The sequence below is a fragment of the Pipistrellus kuhlii genome, unplaced genomic scaffold, assembly GCF_014108245.1.
Source record: "Pipistrellus kuhlii isolate mPipKuh1 unplaced genomic scaffold, mPipKuh1.p scaffold_m20_p_3, whole genome shotgun sequence".
NCBI classification, from domain to species: Eukaryota; Metazoa; Chordata; class Mammalia; order Chiroptera; family Vespertilionidae; genus Pipistrellus; species Pipistrellus kuhlii.
Window position 1 is genome coordinate 90,316,650 of NW_023425529.1, and position 16,517 is coordinate 90,333,166.

General features: G+C 39.7%; 1 protein-coding gene across 1 annotated transcript in view; it reads left to right on the forward strand.

Annotated features, from left to right (window-relative positions):
- Window positions 1-16,517, forward strand: part of FRY (FRY microtubule binding protein) — a 459,465-nt gene that overhangs the window by 34,637 nt on the left and 408,311 nt on the right. The window lies entirely within an intron of this gene.

The window sequence follows — 16,517 nt, forward strand, 5'->3', positions numbered from 1 at the left end:
TGTGAAACTCAAGGCAGACCCAGCCTATGGTCTCGTGAGTCCCGGATCATTGAACCCATAGGGGCTTCAACCCCTCAGACCCCAAGCAGGGAGCCCATGGCCGGAATGAGATAGCAAAAATGGGGAGACAAGGAACAACCCCCAAAGGAAAGAAAAGGGGGTATCACCAGAAAAAGAACTAAATGAAATGGAAGCAAGCAATATTTCAGAGAAATAATTCAGCATGAGTCATACAGTACCTAAACTGGATTGATGGAAAATTACCAACATATGTAAATCAAGAGGAAATGAAGAATGATAGAGCTACAATAAAAAATGCAATGGAATGTCTCAACAGTAGACTGGAAGAAGCAGAGGACCATATTAGTTAGAAGACAGTGAACAAAAAACATACCCAATATGAACAGCAATTGGAGAAAATAATTAGCAAGAGGAGAGCTAAGGGGAGCTTTGGGACAATATAAAATGAAGCAACGTGTGTATAATAGAGGTGCCAGAGGACAAGAAGAAGAACAAGAATTAGGAAAGACCACAGACAACAAGTTAAGGCCATACCCACTAAACTGCAAAAAATCAAGGTAGTCTTATAGTGCAATGTGAGCTCCAGTTTCTTCCTGGAGTGAAAATACATTGATGCATTCATTTTGGAAAATAGTTTGACATTACCTGATAAAGGTGAAAGTAAGCATGTCTTTGAACCAGCAATTTTTCCATCAGTTATGTAATCCAGAAAAACTAAAGAGACACATGCAAGAGGTTTATAACAGCTTTGTTTATAATCCTATCCTATATAATAAAAGCCCAGAGACCAAACAGCAGAATGATCAGAACAACCGATCGGCCAGTTGCTATGATGCACACTGACCACCAGGGGGAAGATACTTATTGCTGGAGTGAAGAGCACTTCCACAACGAGAGCAGCCACTCAGAGGGCAGTTCCACAGCCACTCCAGGATGAGCTGCTACTCCCACAGTGGGCTAATGCCCTCAGGCCATGCCCCCCACCATGTACCAGGCCTCTAATAGAAAAATAAAACTGAAAATAAAAATAAATAAAGTAAAGAATAGGGAATATAGTGAATAATATTGCAATAACTGTATATGGTACCAGTTGAGTACTGGACATATTGGGGAAACACTTTGTAAAATATATGATTGTCGAACCAGTATTCTGTACACCTGAAACCAATACAAAATAATATTGAAAGGAAACTATAATGGCAAAAAAAAAAAAAAAAAAAAAAAAGAAAAAAAAAGAAAGAAAGAAAGGACGAAAGAAAAGAAAAGAAAAGAAAAGAAAAGAAAAGAAAAGAAAAGAAAAGAAAAAAGTGCCATCATATAATTTTGACTTAGAGAGCATCCTAAAATAACCAGCTTTTTGGGATGACAGGCTCATTGTGATCCTGGGGACCTTCAGTTCTGAAAGTCGCTTTACTCAGAGGACACATCTGAAATCATGCTGTCAACAAGGAGTCCCTTTCCCCCACAGTCCCAGTCCTTGACTGCAGCCCCCTACTGGCTACAGAGGCATCATTGTGCTACTGTGACTCACTGTGACCGTTGTGTGTGAGAGCAGGGTCTGGCCCAGAGGAATCAGGACTGTCTGAGGTTCACTGAATAACTCTGAGACTCAGAGCTGCTTTCCCACCCTCAAAACAGGACTCCACCCTCCGAATAAAGCAAACTTCATAGTTGCCTAACTAAGTGTTCCCCTGGGGTTTCTGGGAGCTGCAAACCACAGTAGAGCTTTCTCCTGACACTAAGACAAGAAAACGAGATAATTTTAGACTACAAAGTTTGACCTCATGAATAGAAGGAGAATGGTATAAATAAACAAAAATGAAGTAGAAGAAACTCATAGCAAGCAAAACATGATAGGATTTAAACCACTAGATTCTAAGATCAGACATAAAATTTTAAATACCCTAAAAACTAATACTGGAGAGTTTAAATCTTAACCCAGCTATACTTGTATTTGTTTTATGTATAATAAACAAATGATTAGGAGCTGCTCACTATTATATGTGACATTGCCCTCTATTGTCTATTTTTGTTGGCTGTGTACAGAATGCCTTGCCTGCCCTCCCCTGAGAGTGTTAGTTTCCTGTGGCTGCATTAACACTTCACCACACATATGTAGTCTCTTAAAGCTACACTGACCTATTCTCTCACATTCCTGGATCTCAGACATCTAAAAAGGTCAACATGGCTGCATTCCTCCTGGAGATTCTGGGGAAAATCTTTTTCTGGCCTTTTCCAGATTCTAGAGGCGGCCAACACTTTTGACGCATGGCCTTGCACTCTGACTTCTGCCCCCACAGCCCCAGCTCCCTCTTTTTCTTGGATTCCCCACCCCCTTCCTCTAAAGACCCTTGTGGTTGTATTTAGTTCCCACCCAGATAACTCAAGATATATCCCTGTGCCCTAATCAGTTTGGCTCAGTGGATAGAGTGTCAGCCTGCAGACTGAAAGGTCCCAGGTTCGATTTTGGTCAAGGGCACATGACTGGGTTGTGGGCTTGATTCCCCAGTGGGGCACTTGCAAGAGGCAGCTGATCAATGATATTTTCTCATCATGGATGTTTCTATCTCTCTCTCCCTCTTCCTTCCTCTCAAAAGAAAGAAAGAAAGAAAGAAAGAAAGAAAGAAAGAAAGAAAGAAAAGAAAGAGAAAGAAAGAAAGAAAGAGAAAAAGAAAGGAAAAAAAAAAAGATATATCCCTGTCTCAAGATCTTTAACTTAATCTTACCTGCAAAGTCCCTTTGCCATTCAAGATGACATACCCAGGGACTGGGATGTGGGCAGCCCCCTACTGGCTATGATCAGCTGACCACACTGAGACTGTGAAGAGTTAGACTAACAGCCCAGACTGAAATCAATGAGTGGAGAAAAAGGCAAAATGTGGGAAGTGAAAGGTATGCAAACCCCATGTGTTCCTGTACAGAATTCTATAGTTTCAAACATTTTCTATGGGAAAAATGACTATGCATTCACATTTTATGTCCACAAAGTGGGGATTTCTCCCTTAACATTCTGTCAACTGTTATGTCCAGAGCCTCTTCATTCCTCCTTCTGCAGCATTTGAGTCATTTTCTAGAGTAACAGGGTCCATTCTCTGTAGTGCTGTCATGGCAAACCACATACAAGCCTGCTCATTTCCTCCCAGTGTATACGTAGTTATCTTTGCTTCATATTTAGCACATAACTTGGTCATTAGCCCTGTCTCCCAGCAGTAACAGAAATGCACAGCACAATTTTCAAAATACAACCATCTTTCCCTGCTTCCTCTTGCGGTTTGTGGTAGCAAGATGATGTGAAGAAAGTTCCTGGTAGATAGCTGCCCAAGAGTGGGATCCAGGTGAACAGATGGCTCTCTTGCTGTTCTGGCTCTGAAGGAGCTGCCTGCAGAGAAAATGTTGGAATGCAGTGGCTGAGGCAGAATTCTTGCACTGACGCAGACGGACGAATTACATGTGGAAGCTTCTCATCCTGGGGTTCAAAGCTGAGGCTCCAGGTTGGGAGCACCTGCTATACTTGGGAGCTAGGAGGTTGGAATTGCTTAGTGATGCTCAGCACAGATCCCATCCACATCTCCTTAGCAGCTGCCCTGAGCTCACATCCTCCTCCCAGTGAGAGGGCATGTGCCAGAGCAGGCCCAGGACTGGCCTTTTCCATCCCTTCCTCTGCACCTCAGAGAGAGCAGTGGAGAGTGCTGAGCTGCCCTGCTGCTCTCTCAGTGGACATGGGAAAACCACTCATGTGTCATGTCATATGCTCCCTAATGCATTAATGGAATTTGTTGATGCCTAATTAAAATTCATATTTATTGAGTACTTGCTAATGTGTTAGACACTATTAGCTTTTCAAATGAGTTATATCATTTAATCTCCAGAACTGTATGTTCTAAGTGCCCCTATTATTTTACTGAAAATGTGCCCAGAGTGATTAAGTACCTTACCTAAGACCACAAAAGCTAGTAAGTGGTGAAACTGCCATAAAATCCAAGCATCCACTCCCTGTCCTATGCTGCTCCCCATTGACATGAGGTGCTGAAAGCTCTGGAGTAAATATCTTAAAGAAAACTTACCTGAAAATGTGAACACTAAAGAGGGCTTTTCGTATATTAATTTATTTAATTCTCAGAGAAGCCCTGAAGTGGGCTGTTAATATTAATGGAGCGAAGGAAGCATGGGAAGGGTTAAGTAGCTTGCCCTGAGTTCACAGATAGTAAATGGCACCCTGGGATTGGAAACCAGGTAGCTGCCTCCATTGTCATTAAGATACAAAGATAACACCCAATTTACAGAGGGTGGAACTAAAATGATGGAACTTATTTAGATTGTGGAAGACACCATAATTGGTATGATACAGGAATAAGTCCAAGAAAACTAAAGTTGTTTCCATTTCCTCGGAGTTTGCAACCTGAAATAGAGGGTTTAGATGTAGCCAATTACAAACAAAAAGTGACTTGGGAACTCAGAAGATACTATGATGAGAAGGAGGTCTGGGTTCTGGCATGCCTTCTCAAGAGACAGGGCAGTGCACACAACACCTTTCAGGATCTCCTGCTTGAATTTCATGTGTTACCTGTGTATGTAATAGTGCCTCTGTGCTCATTATACTTGATTATACTACTTCTTGCAAGAAATAAAGGTCTAAGGAAATATTAAATGTGTTGAAAGTGCTGGCTTAAACTGTGAATGAGGTAGGTTAGTTGGAATGAGGAAGGAAGTGTCCCAGGCACAGGGACCCATGAATAACAATGCAGGGAGTCAGACAGGACATGACAAGCCTGATCAGAAGCGAAGCGAACTGGACCAAAGACACAGAGAAATAAAAGATGTGAAACGAATTTGGGTAGACAATAATAGTTCCATGGAGGCCATTAATAGAAGGAGTAAGAAATAATTATTAACTAGAGAAATTAATTTAACATAACAAAGATTCTCTACCACCTTGTCTTTGGGCTTTGCATTTTTGTTCAGGAGAGCCTCATGCTTATTATTATTATTTTTTTAATCCTCACCCAAGGCTATGCTTTATAGATTTTAGAGCTAGGGGAAGATATAGAGAAACATTGATGTGAGAAAGAAGCATTGATCAGTTGGTTTCCTCCTGCACCTGCCTTGAGCAGTGATCTAATTTGAAACCTAGGTATGTGCCCTGACAGATATTCAAACTCACAACCTTTTGGTGAATGGGACAATGCTCCACCTAACTAAGCCACCCAGCCAGGCCACGAGAGCCTCATAGTTAATTCAGTTCTATAATGAATAGACTATGGTGAGATTTGTTTGTACTTTTAGTATATGATGCCCAGACATGTGACTTGTGGGCCACCTAGGTATTCATTTCAAAAAGAGATATATTAATGTCCTACTGCTACTATAACAAAAGATCACAGACTTAGTGGCTTAAAACAACACATTCATTTACATGCAGTTTTGTAGATCAGAAGCCCAATATGTGCCTCACTGAACTCAAGGACATAATTTCTCTCTGGAGACTTTAAGGGAGAATCTGTTTTCTACTAAAGGCTGTACACTTTCCTTGACTCATGGACCCTTTCTCTATCTGCAAAGTCCTTCTACCATCTCTGTTTCTCTCTCTTCATTTTCCTCTTCTGTTTCCTTTGATATCTGAAATCTGAAAGTTTCAGGATTATGCCATTCTCTTCCAAAATTATGTTTCCAGTTGTACTGCTGCATTTCAACTAGAGAGTTATGAATGGGGACAAAGTGATATGGGTGAAGAGGGAGCACTGGTGAGCATGCTGCAGGAGTTAGGATCACAGACTCCAATGTGAGTCATGGGAAGGAAAAGGACAAATGGGATGGACCAAGAAGTCTGCCCTGGTGAGACTGAATTTTTTATGTTACTGAAAATGGTGCTTGTCAAATGGATGAAGTTTAAACACTTTTAGAAAATATACATTGTTTTTATTACTCAGAAGAAGTGATATATGATAAAATAATAAATAAGTTGGACAGATATTTATTAACCTACATAATGTTGATACAGTAGTATTAAAAAAAGTTTTTAGAAAAATATGAGTTCTGTGTGACTTGTAGAAATTATATTTCCTATATTTACTTACTATCTATCTATCATACTGCACATGACAACTCTGAGAATATAAAAACTGACCTATACCAAACAGAAACATCATTCTGGCCACAAAACAAGCTTCTATAAAAGTCAAGAAAAGTGGACAAAAAGAAGAGGGAGGCATATTTTATTATATTTATTTTTGTCCATTTCCTCAGTTTTTCTGGATTTATTTAAAAACCCTGGTCACATGGCAAGAATTTATATTTATGATTAAACAAACATATCTGTAAGGCCTGAATCCATATAAGGAAAATAATGCTAACCTTGGTTCCAATAGTATTTAAAAATGTTAATATTCTGGATTGATTTAGTAGCCTCAGGCTGTTTTTACAGACTTTGCATTCCAAATTAATTGGCAGCTCCTCTTCACTTTTCGTACTTCTGCATCCCTGTAAAGCCTGATGGAATGCCTTTCCTTAGTTGGTACTGGACAACCAAATAGGGAATAAATAATGTCTTTCTGAAGCTGATAGACTAGTAGAAAATGAAGCAAAATGTCTCTAAATTCCCAAAGGTCATTGAAATGAGTAATTTAACAAGCTTTTACTGGAAGGGTGAACTAGACTGTATCACTCTATGACCAAAGTCAATGTGTCCCAAAGCACACTGGGAAAAGTAATGTGAAGTTTAAGCCTAGTAGGTGACTATGATATTCTGGTCAGTCATAGGTTCTGGACAATACAGCCTCATAATTTAGGGAGCTGTTAAGAAGCTAAGTGCATGAATTCATGCATCAGTGGGGTCCCTTAGCCTGACCTATGGGATCAGGCCAAAACTGGCTTTCCCATATCCCTTGAAGGGCCTGGATTACAAGAGAGCACAGGCTAGGCCAAGGGACCCCACATCCCATGATCGAGGGATGCAGAAGATTGGCCAGCTGGGGAGGGACAAAGGTAGAGCTCCAGGATGTGTCTGGCCCATCTTGCTCAGTCCCAATTGGCCAGACCCCAGCAGCAAGCTAATCTATCAGTCGGAGCATCTGCCCCCTGGTGGTCAGTGCAACTGGCCAACCAGTCAACTGTCTGCCCCCTTGTGATTAGTAAACATCATAGCAAGCAGTTGAACGGCCTTAGTATACCATTAGCATATTTGCTTTGATTGGTTGAACAGATGACCCATCACTTAACATATTAGACTTTTATTATATAGGATGGAAAAACTGAAGTTTAGAGAGATGTGATGTTACCATGATCCCAATGCTAACAAGCAGAGAGCCTCATCTCAAATCCTCAAATGCCTGGCTGCTACTTTCCTGAACAAGTAGTATAAAATAAAATAAACTTACCAGGGACATTTTGCATAGCTTGTCTTCTTGGTGCTGCAGAGCTAAGCCATGGTGGGGGGGTGGGGAAACAGTCAAAGTCAAAAGTCTAGCTTTTGAGTTCCAGCACTAGCTCTAAATGCCTGCAGGAAAGAAAGAGAAAGGTAACAAATATTAATAAAGCCAGTTTTCAATGTATATATTATAAAATCTGTTTATAAGGTTAGAAATATTTAAGTACTCATTGATTGGTTATAGAAATAAAAAAATGAGAAAAAAGATATGAGCTGTAAGTATAATAGATGCTTCATAAAATTTAGAAAAATAATATAATGTTTATAAAGCATTATAAACATTCACAGTGGTTGACTATAATTTCAGTTACTCTGTTTTTGTGCATATACCCTCCTTCACTCAATGTAGCTATGTTGCAAGCTCTCTGGTCATCTTCTCTTCATGTCTTACTAAGATCCCTGGTAGAAGCTAATTACATTGACCTGCCCACTTTATTCTCCTGTTCTCTGGCCACCACCCTCTCCTGATTCCCTCATAGAAGACTGGCTGCTCTTTTCCCATCTTTGTGCTGGCTCCTCTCCTGCCCAACCACTAATGCTGAATGTCTCATGACACTGAGTCCCAAGCCTCTGTTTTCTCATTATCTACAGTCTCTCTGAGGTCATCTCCTCCAATCTCATGCTAATACCCAAATTGTATTCTGGCCCTGACATCTACCCAAAATATTCAACTCATATTCTAAAGGTCCACACTTGGAGGTGTCAGAGGCATTTCAGACCTAACATGGCCGAGGTAAAAATGGATTTTCTGCCGAAACCGGTTTGGCTCAGTGGTAGAGCGTCGGTCTGTGGACTGAAGGGTCCCGGGTTCGATTCCGGTCAAGGGCATGTACATTGGTTGCGGGCACATCCCCAGTAGGGGGTATGCAAGAGGCAGCTGGTCAATGACTTTCTCTCATCGATGTTTCTAACTCTCTATCCCTCTCTCTTCCTCTCTGTAAAGAAAAATCAATAAAATATAAAATAAAATTAAAAAAAAAATGGATTTTCTATCACATTACCTGTTCTTCTCCCAACTTACCCATTTCAGTAGATAACACCATTATCTCCGATTAAGACAAAACATCTAGAGCTTATGTTTGATAACTTTCTTATGCTCATGCTCCACATTTAGCCTGTTCTATCAACCCTGCCTTCAAAACAAATCCCAATTCCACTTACATTATCAGCACTCAGCGGGGACCGGTTTGGCTCAGTGGATAGTGTTGGCCTGCGGACTGAAAGGTCCCAGGTTCGATTCCGGTCGAGGGCATGTACCTTGGTTGCAGGCACATCCCCAGTAGGGGGTGTGAAAGAGGCAGCTGATTGATGATTCTTTCTCATCGATGTTTCTAACTCCCTATCCCTCTCTCTTCCTCTCTGTGAAAAATCAGTAAAATATATATTGAAAAAACCAAACATTATCAGCACTCAAATACAAATCACCATTGTCTCTGACCCTTGCCTTATCCTCATAGCTCCCAATTATCCCCCTGTTCCCATTCATGTCCTCTTCTGTCACTTCTATACATGGCAGCCACAGTGATCACAGTGATCTTTTAAAAACATAAATAATATTTATTACAGCCTTCTTTCCTCATTTATCATTCCCTTGTGGCATCCCTTCTCACCTGCAATAAAACTTAGACTCTGCTCTGGTTTACAAAGCCCTGACATTAACGGGGGCTTGCCTAGTTCTCCAATATCATTTTGTATCATTCCTCCCTTTTTAAAAAATATATTTTTATTGATTTCAGATAGGAAGAGAGAGGGAGAGAAAGATAGAAACATTAATGATGAGAGAGAATCATTGATTGGCTGCCTCCTGCATGCCCTACACTAGGGATCAAGCCTGCAACCCAGGCATGTGCCCTGAGCAGGAATCAAACCATGACCTTCTGATTCATAGATGGATGCTCAACCACTGAGCCATGCTGGCTGGGTATCACTCCTCCCTTTTAAACCTCAATTATACTGGTTTACTTTTTATGTCTCTAACACACCAAATATGTTCCTAACATAGAGCCTTTGCATATATATGCTGTTAAGCTATTTCTGGGCTGGCAGCTTTTACTCCTTATCTCTGAGCAGCTGGATCCTGCTTAATATTCTTATCTCAGCCTGATTCACCTTCTCAAGATGACTCCTCTGACGCCCAATCTAAAATAGTCACCCTCTACCAAGTTCTCTCCTGTCTGCTTGTTACTGTTTGACATTTTCTTGTTTATTTATTAACTACAGGCCTGGTGCACAGATTTGTGCACGGGAGGTGGTGCCTCAGCCTTGCCTGCACCCTCTCAAAATCCAGGACCCCTCAGGGGAAGTCTGACTGCTAGTTTAGGCCCAATTCCCAGGGGATGTAGCAGTGCACCAAACAGCAGGCAGGCAGGGAGGAGCCTGAGCCGGGGCCCGGGGCCACACCACTTGTGCTCATTTTGGATCCGCTGTGCCTGCAGCCACTGCTCAGTAGCACTGTGATGGAGTCAGGAAAGGCTCCCATCATAGCTATAGTTATGCTCACTAGCCATGAGCCAGGCTTCTGACTGAACAGCACTCCCCCTGGTGGTAAGTGTATATCATAGCAACTGGCCAGTTCTGGTCATCTGGTCATTCAGTTATAATTGTCACTTTTAGGTTTTTATATAGATAGATTTTGTCTTTATACTCTGTGTGTGGGTACAATCACAGCTATAATGTAATTTCTGAGAGCAGGTCTCATTCACCACAGTAACCTCAGTGTTTGGAAGAGTACACACAGTAGGTGCTTAAAAAACATTTCAAACAAATGAATGAGCGAGTTCAAACAACAGGACAATCTGTTATGTTGGAAATTGGTGACCTTTTCTGCTTTCTTTCATAGCAAGGTCTCTACTGATTTAACTTCATAAGGATTAATCAATAAATTATAATTAAAACATTGTCATTTAGTGAATTAGTTCATTGAAATCTCTTCCTTCTGCATTTGTGATCAGTGCTGGTAAAGAAGAAACAGATGGCACTGTATATTTGGTAGATTTCTGATTAGGTGCATAGAAGACATTAATGAACTTGAACACAGGATCCTTACAACCTGTGATCTCAGCATTCTCATTCATTTGATGAGATTGTTGCCATAAACTTCAAGTAGTTTGGCAGAAAGAGAAAGCTTTAGTGCTATGAATTCCTTTGGTGTATGTCTCAGTTTCTTCCCTCCTTTCTGCTTACCCAAGATGAAATGAAAAGTATAGCAGACATGGTACCCAGTTATTCTTAGACAGAATTAACATCACAGGGTCTTACCTTTAAGGCTAGAGCAGATCTTTATCTGATTTTCACCTAAACCACACCCTTTCTGGTGGGAGTTTTCTAAGGCAAAGCTCACTGGCTCATTTAGAGATCCAGGGACAAGAAACTTTCCATTTACTTGTCATTAAAGCACTATTGTATTTCTGGCATTCTAATCTTATGGTGCTCTTAAGACTATATTTATGTAATTCTGTATGAGAATAATATAGAACATTTTTTGTTTGATTTTTGCTTTTGTGATTTAACATTAAAAATATTTTGCATGACCTATGGCCACTGTCCCATTCTTTCTTTCTCATTTCACAACTGCAAAATGCTACTGGTTTTCCTCTGGTTGGGCCCCACCCTTCCTGTTGCTAAGCAGATTAAGCGGATTGCATAAATTGTCAATTACTGAGCTGTGACAATGAAAAAGATAAGACACTTGTAGCCAGAAATGAGGACAGCTACTTTTAACACTTGGAATTTGGGATTAGATGAGGAATAAGTGAAGTTTTCATAAATAAAAATTTGATTAATAGTTACCCCCTGGGAGAATTTGGAAACAGGACAAAATACTCCCTCTAAAAAATGTACATATATTTTTAGAAAAAAACCTAAGTATATCTCCTTAAGAACTTTTATTTATTGAAGTGAGTTTTTTCTCATTATAAAAGTAATTTTTTATCATGACCAAAAAAAGCAAAAGGGAAATTATAAGAGGGGAAAAAATGACACATAATTTAACTATTTTGATATAAACCTTATCAGTATTTGTACTTATTTTCTTTAGAGATTTGTACTTATTATATTAGATTGGTTTATTAGTTTGTGAATTTATTTATTCATGCCTAGCTATAATGTACATACTTTTATCCTTAGTTTTAGAATATTTATTGAGTAGCAGTTATTAATTTATTTTAATATTTCAGATTAGGTTGACTCCCAAATATGAAGTTAGTTCTAAATCTGTATGTATTAAAGAAGCATATATACATTTCTGATGCACAACAAAAGGGGTTAACATCACTATTGGTGAAGAATTTTCACTCATTTATTCAACTTCTTTTTAATAAAGAAAGTTTAATATGGCAGGTACATACCAAACATTGGGTTCTCATCAGGTCATCTATGGTTTCCAATGGAAATGTGCCACAAAACAACCATTGAATCAGGTCAAACATTTCCTCTTGGAGCTCTAACATTTACTGTTTACTGACTCCCCTTTCCTATGTGATGTTAATTGTGCACTGGCTCATTTAGAGATATAGACTCTGGATCCACAGAGAATTGTAAAATACGTGTACAGGCATAATTAGTACACCATCTGGTTGTAAGACCCAGGTATTGATTGTCTTAGATGAGGCATTTATTCACCTTCACACACATTAGTGGTTTCCCAAAGAGCTCCTTTGCAAACAGCTATCCAAAGAGCAAATAATGACCTCAAAAAGGAGTGCTGCAAACAGGACACCAGAGGGTGTTAGAGCAATGCTGTAACATGCCTCTGCTTTTCCCTTAGCTCTGCTCTTCAAAGGTAAATTAAAAAATTTTTTTCAAATAATTCCCTTCCCTGGCTTGAACACATTTATAAAAAGCTGTGTTGTAGTTTATGATATGAGTCAAACATTGTTATTATTTATCATTCTAATCAATGCCTTCTCAAAGGCAGGGTTGTTGTTTTCCCATGCTGAGTTTCAGAAAATAGTTTTTAACTCCTCCTCATAGTATTTTCAAGGAAAGCATGTTCATATTCTTCAAGGATTGTGACTTTTTCCTCTTCCAAGAGCCAGTCATGTATATTAAAATATTTAGAAGTTCTAGTCTGCTAACTATTGAAGAAATTAATAATTTCAAAACCTGATTTTAAAATCATAGAATGTGGTAATTTATTAATATATGCCTCCAGTTGAATTTTAAACAAAGTGTGAATGCATCAAGATAAAGTAGCAGTACTGAAAAATATATAAACATGATCAGTTAGGTAATTTTAATGGCATTTATTTATATACTAGAGGCCTGGTGCACAGATTCATGCATTGGTGGGATCTCCTGGTCTGGCCTGTGGGGATAGGGTTGAAACCAGCTCTCTGATATCCCATAAGAGGTTCCAGATTTTGAGAGGGCACAGGTTAGCCCAAGGGACCCCACCCATGCACGATTGCAACCAGATAGGGGCCACAGAGGCTCTAAGGTGTGTTTGGCCCATCTCACCCAGTCCCAGTCAGCCGGACCCCAGCAGCAAGGCAACCTATCGGTTGGAGTGTCTGCCCCCTGGTGGTCAGTGTGCAAATGGAACTCATTTTACCTTTTGTTTTATTACTTAGAATTCCTATAATAGATAACACTGTGAAATAGTATGTCTCTGACTTCATTGAGAATATCTACAGTACCTCACCATTTTTATCTAGTTTTAGATTATAATCTTTATCATATTAATGATTTATTCTTCAAATCCTAGCAAACTAATTTTTTATTAGGCAGTGAATTTTATTAAGTAATTTTAGCATCTATTGAAATTATCATGTGTTTTCCACTTTTTTGAGAACAATTCTAAAAATTGAAGTAATTAATTATTAATAAATTATCTAAGGTTGAACTATCTCTGTATTACTGGCATAAAATATATGTTATAATAATTTTCTATTTTAAAAAATATTTTTATTGATTTTTAGAGAGAGGAAGGGAGAGGAATAGAGATAGAAACATCAGTGTGAGAGTAGAACATTGATCAGCTGCCTCCTGCATGCCCCAAACTGGGGATTGAGCTCAAAACCTGGGCCTGGGAGTCAAACCAGCAGTCTGGTGCATGGGAGGATGTGCAGCCCCCGGGGTCACACTGCCAGCACTGCAATAACTTTATTTTTACTCAAGTGATTTAGCAATATTTCCTTAAGATTTCTGCATCTTTGTTTCTAAGTATTATCAGACTGGATTTTTGCTTTGCTTGTTTGTTTTGGACACTATTTTTCTGCTTTTTGTTTCAAGAATATGTGAGTTTTATGAAATGAATTGACAATCCATCTTTTTCATTGTTGTTGTTATCCAGAATGACTTGAATAATATGAGTATCTGTTGCTTAACAAATGCTTCTAACATAATTTGGTCTTAGTGGCTCTGGGAAAATTGGGTTTTATTTTTTAACTAGTAGGCCAGTACATGAAATTCGTGCATGGGGGTTTCCCTCAGCCAAGCTTGCACCCTCTCCAATCGAGGACCCCTTGAGGGATGTCCAACTGCCTATTTAGGCCCGAGGGATTGGGCCTATACTGGCAGTCGGACATCCCTCTCCCAATCTGGGACCGCTGGCTCCTAACTGTTCACCTGCCTGCCTGATTGCCCCTAACTGCTCTCCTCTGCTGCCTGATCACCCCTGACTGCCTCTGCCTGCCTGATCTCTTCTAATGGCCCACCCCTGCAGGCCTGATCTCACCCCCATCTGCCCTTTCCTGCCATCCTGATCTTGCCCTCAACTGCCCTCCTCTGCTGGCCTAGTTGCCCTCAACTTCTCTCCCCTTCCAGCCTGATCACCCCTTACTGCCTCTGCCTCATCCCCTACCACTATGGCTCTGTCTATAAGGAAGTCAGACATCCAGAAGATGGCTGGTCAACCCAGTCTAATTAGTATATTACCCTTTTATTTGTATAGATAGATTATATAGAATAGAATTGATAAATGGGGGTAGGAGAGCTTTTTTCAGCAGGAGGAAATGCTCTTGGCAGACAAAAATACATAATACCTATCTTTGGGCTGATAGCCAGCTATTTGCACTATACTGCCAAACTGGTCATTAAAACATTGAACGGCTTTCTTACACCTTACACCAAATAACTATTGTCCTTAAAATCCTTCTTCAGCCCCTACCTTAGGTTCTACCTTCATAAATTCACCCAGATTAGGTTCTGATTGGTTATTTTCTATGCCAGTCAGCATCAAAAGCCCTGCCTCCTAGGCAGCCATTGGCTCCTCCCAGCTCACCCAGATTTGGTTCTGATTGATTGGTTTCTATGCCAGTCAGCATCTCTGGGCCTATCTCCGGGCCTGATCAGAGAAGTGGGGCTGATCAGCAGCTGCCATGGAGGCTGTGGATCAGACCCTATTCTCTCTCCAGGTCTCTCTCTGGGCCTAATCAGCAGCCCCCTCGGCAGTCAGTGCTGGATCACTGTCTGCCGGACTGCACTGACTGCAGGACTGGCTTCCAATGTTGGGTCGTCCGTTTGGTCATTTTGGACGTTATGGACCCTGGTCTTTATATGTATAGATCATTGTTACAGTTTCTCCCATAATTGTCAGCATAGTGAAAAATTTTTCTTGGATCCCTTTGGGAGCAGCTTTCTATTGTTTTTTTTCTTATAAATTTAAAATTTTTCTCACATAGAGTGTATGTTCTTCATCATATATTTTATTTTCTTTCCAAAAGTGGTATATTTGTAGTTTCTTCTAGATGTAATCTTTACCTTTTACAGATCTTTTGATCTTTTACTATCATTTTAAAGAGCCAGTTCTTGAAGTGATTAGTTTTATACTTTTAAAACTTATTACTTTCTATTTTTACATGTCTCTTAAATCATGCCCTCCTATATTTTTTAGATTTATATATTTTTTCTGTCATATTATTTATGTTTAATTTACTTATTTTAATTTGTTCTGCTTTAATAATAGAAATCTTAGCTTTAAATGTTTGTATAGTATCTCTTAGAGTCCCAAATATTTGTAACTTGAGGGAATTGTCAAATCATGTAAATCAAACCATTTGCATTCCATATAGGAAACATAAACAGGTGAAAGGCTTATCTCAGAGCCTGATAGTTGTAGAATTAAAATGAGTATCAGTGTCCCTGACCCTCTTTTTCCACTGCTCCACTCCACCTAGCTTCTTAACCAAAACAGATATGAAAATGAAATAAGGACAATCATTTCTACGGGAAATATGATTTATCTGCCATGACAACTTAGGAAACTCCTCTCAAATACCTCAGACTTAAGTGGCCTGCTATGACATTCTGAGTACATACTCTTTTTCATTCTCTGGGACAGAGGTTAGTTTGTGTTGACACAGGCTGAATCAATAAACCTTCTGTTGGTTTAGGTAGGGTGCAATCCCTGTAGAGTTTCAGACCAGTGGAACCATACCTGTTCTGAAGCATCCACACAATTGTTCAGCTGCCTAGTTCTAAAACTGACCTCCAGGTTAGAGAGCCTGGCTCTGCTTGCTTAGTGCTCTCGTGTGCCAGTGTGCCATCATGACTTGGAAGCTATACTGGTGAAGATTACATCTCCTTGAATTAGAGTTCTGGGGGTATGGGTGGGGGGAGAACAAGTGGATTAAGGAAGAGCTGTGCTACCTTATATTAGTGAGGGTGGAGTGTTATGGTGTATTATTTTTTTTTAAATTTTTATTTTATTTTATTTTATTGATTTTTTACAGAGAGGAAGGGAGAGAGCAAGAGAGCTAGAAACATTGATGAGAGAGAAACATCGACCAGCTGCCTCTTGCACACCCCCTACTGGGGATGTGCCCACAACCACTGTACATGCCCAATTGAACCTGGGACCTTTCAATCCGCAGACCGACGCTCTACCACTGAGCCAAACCGGTTTCGGCAGTTATGGTGTATTATGGTCAGGATTCTTCATTTTTACTTATCAAGAATTATGAAACCTAAATACTTTCTTTTAACATTTGATGCTAATGACCCCTTGAAAATGAAGATATAAAAAGATGGATTTGTGTGTATACATATTGGTGAACATACATATGTGTACATGCATGTATTTTATTCACAGAGAAGAATCTAAAACCTCAAAAATCTTGTGGTGGAGCATCTT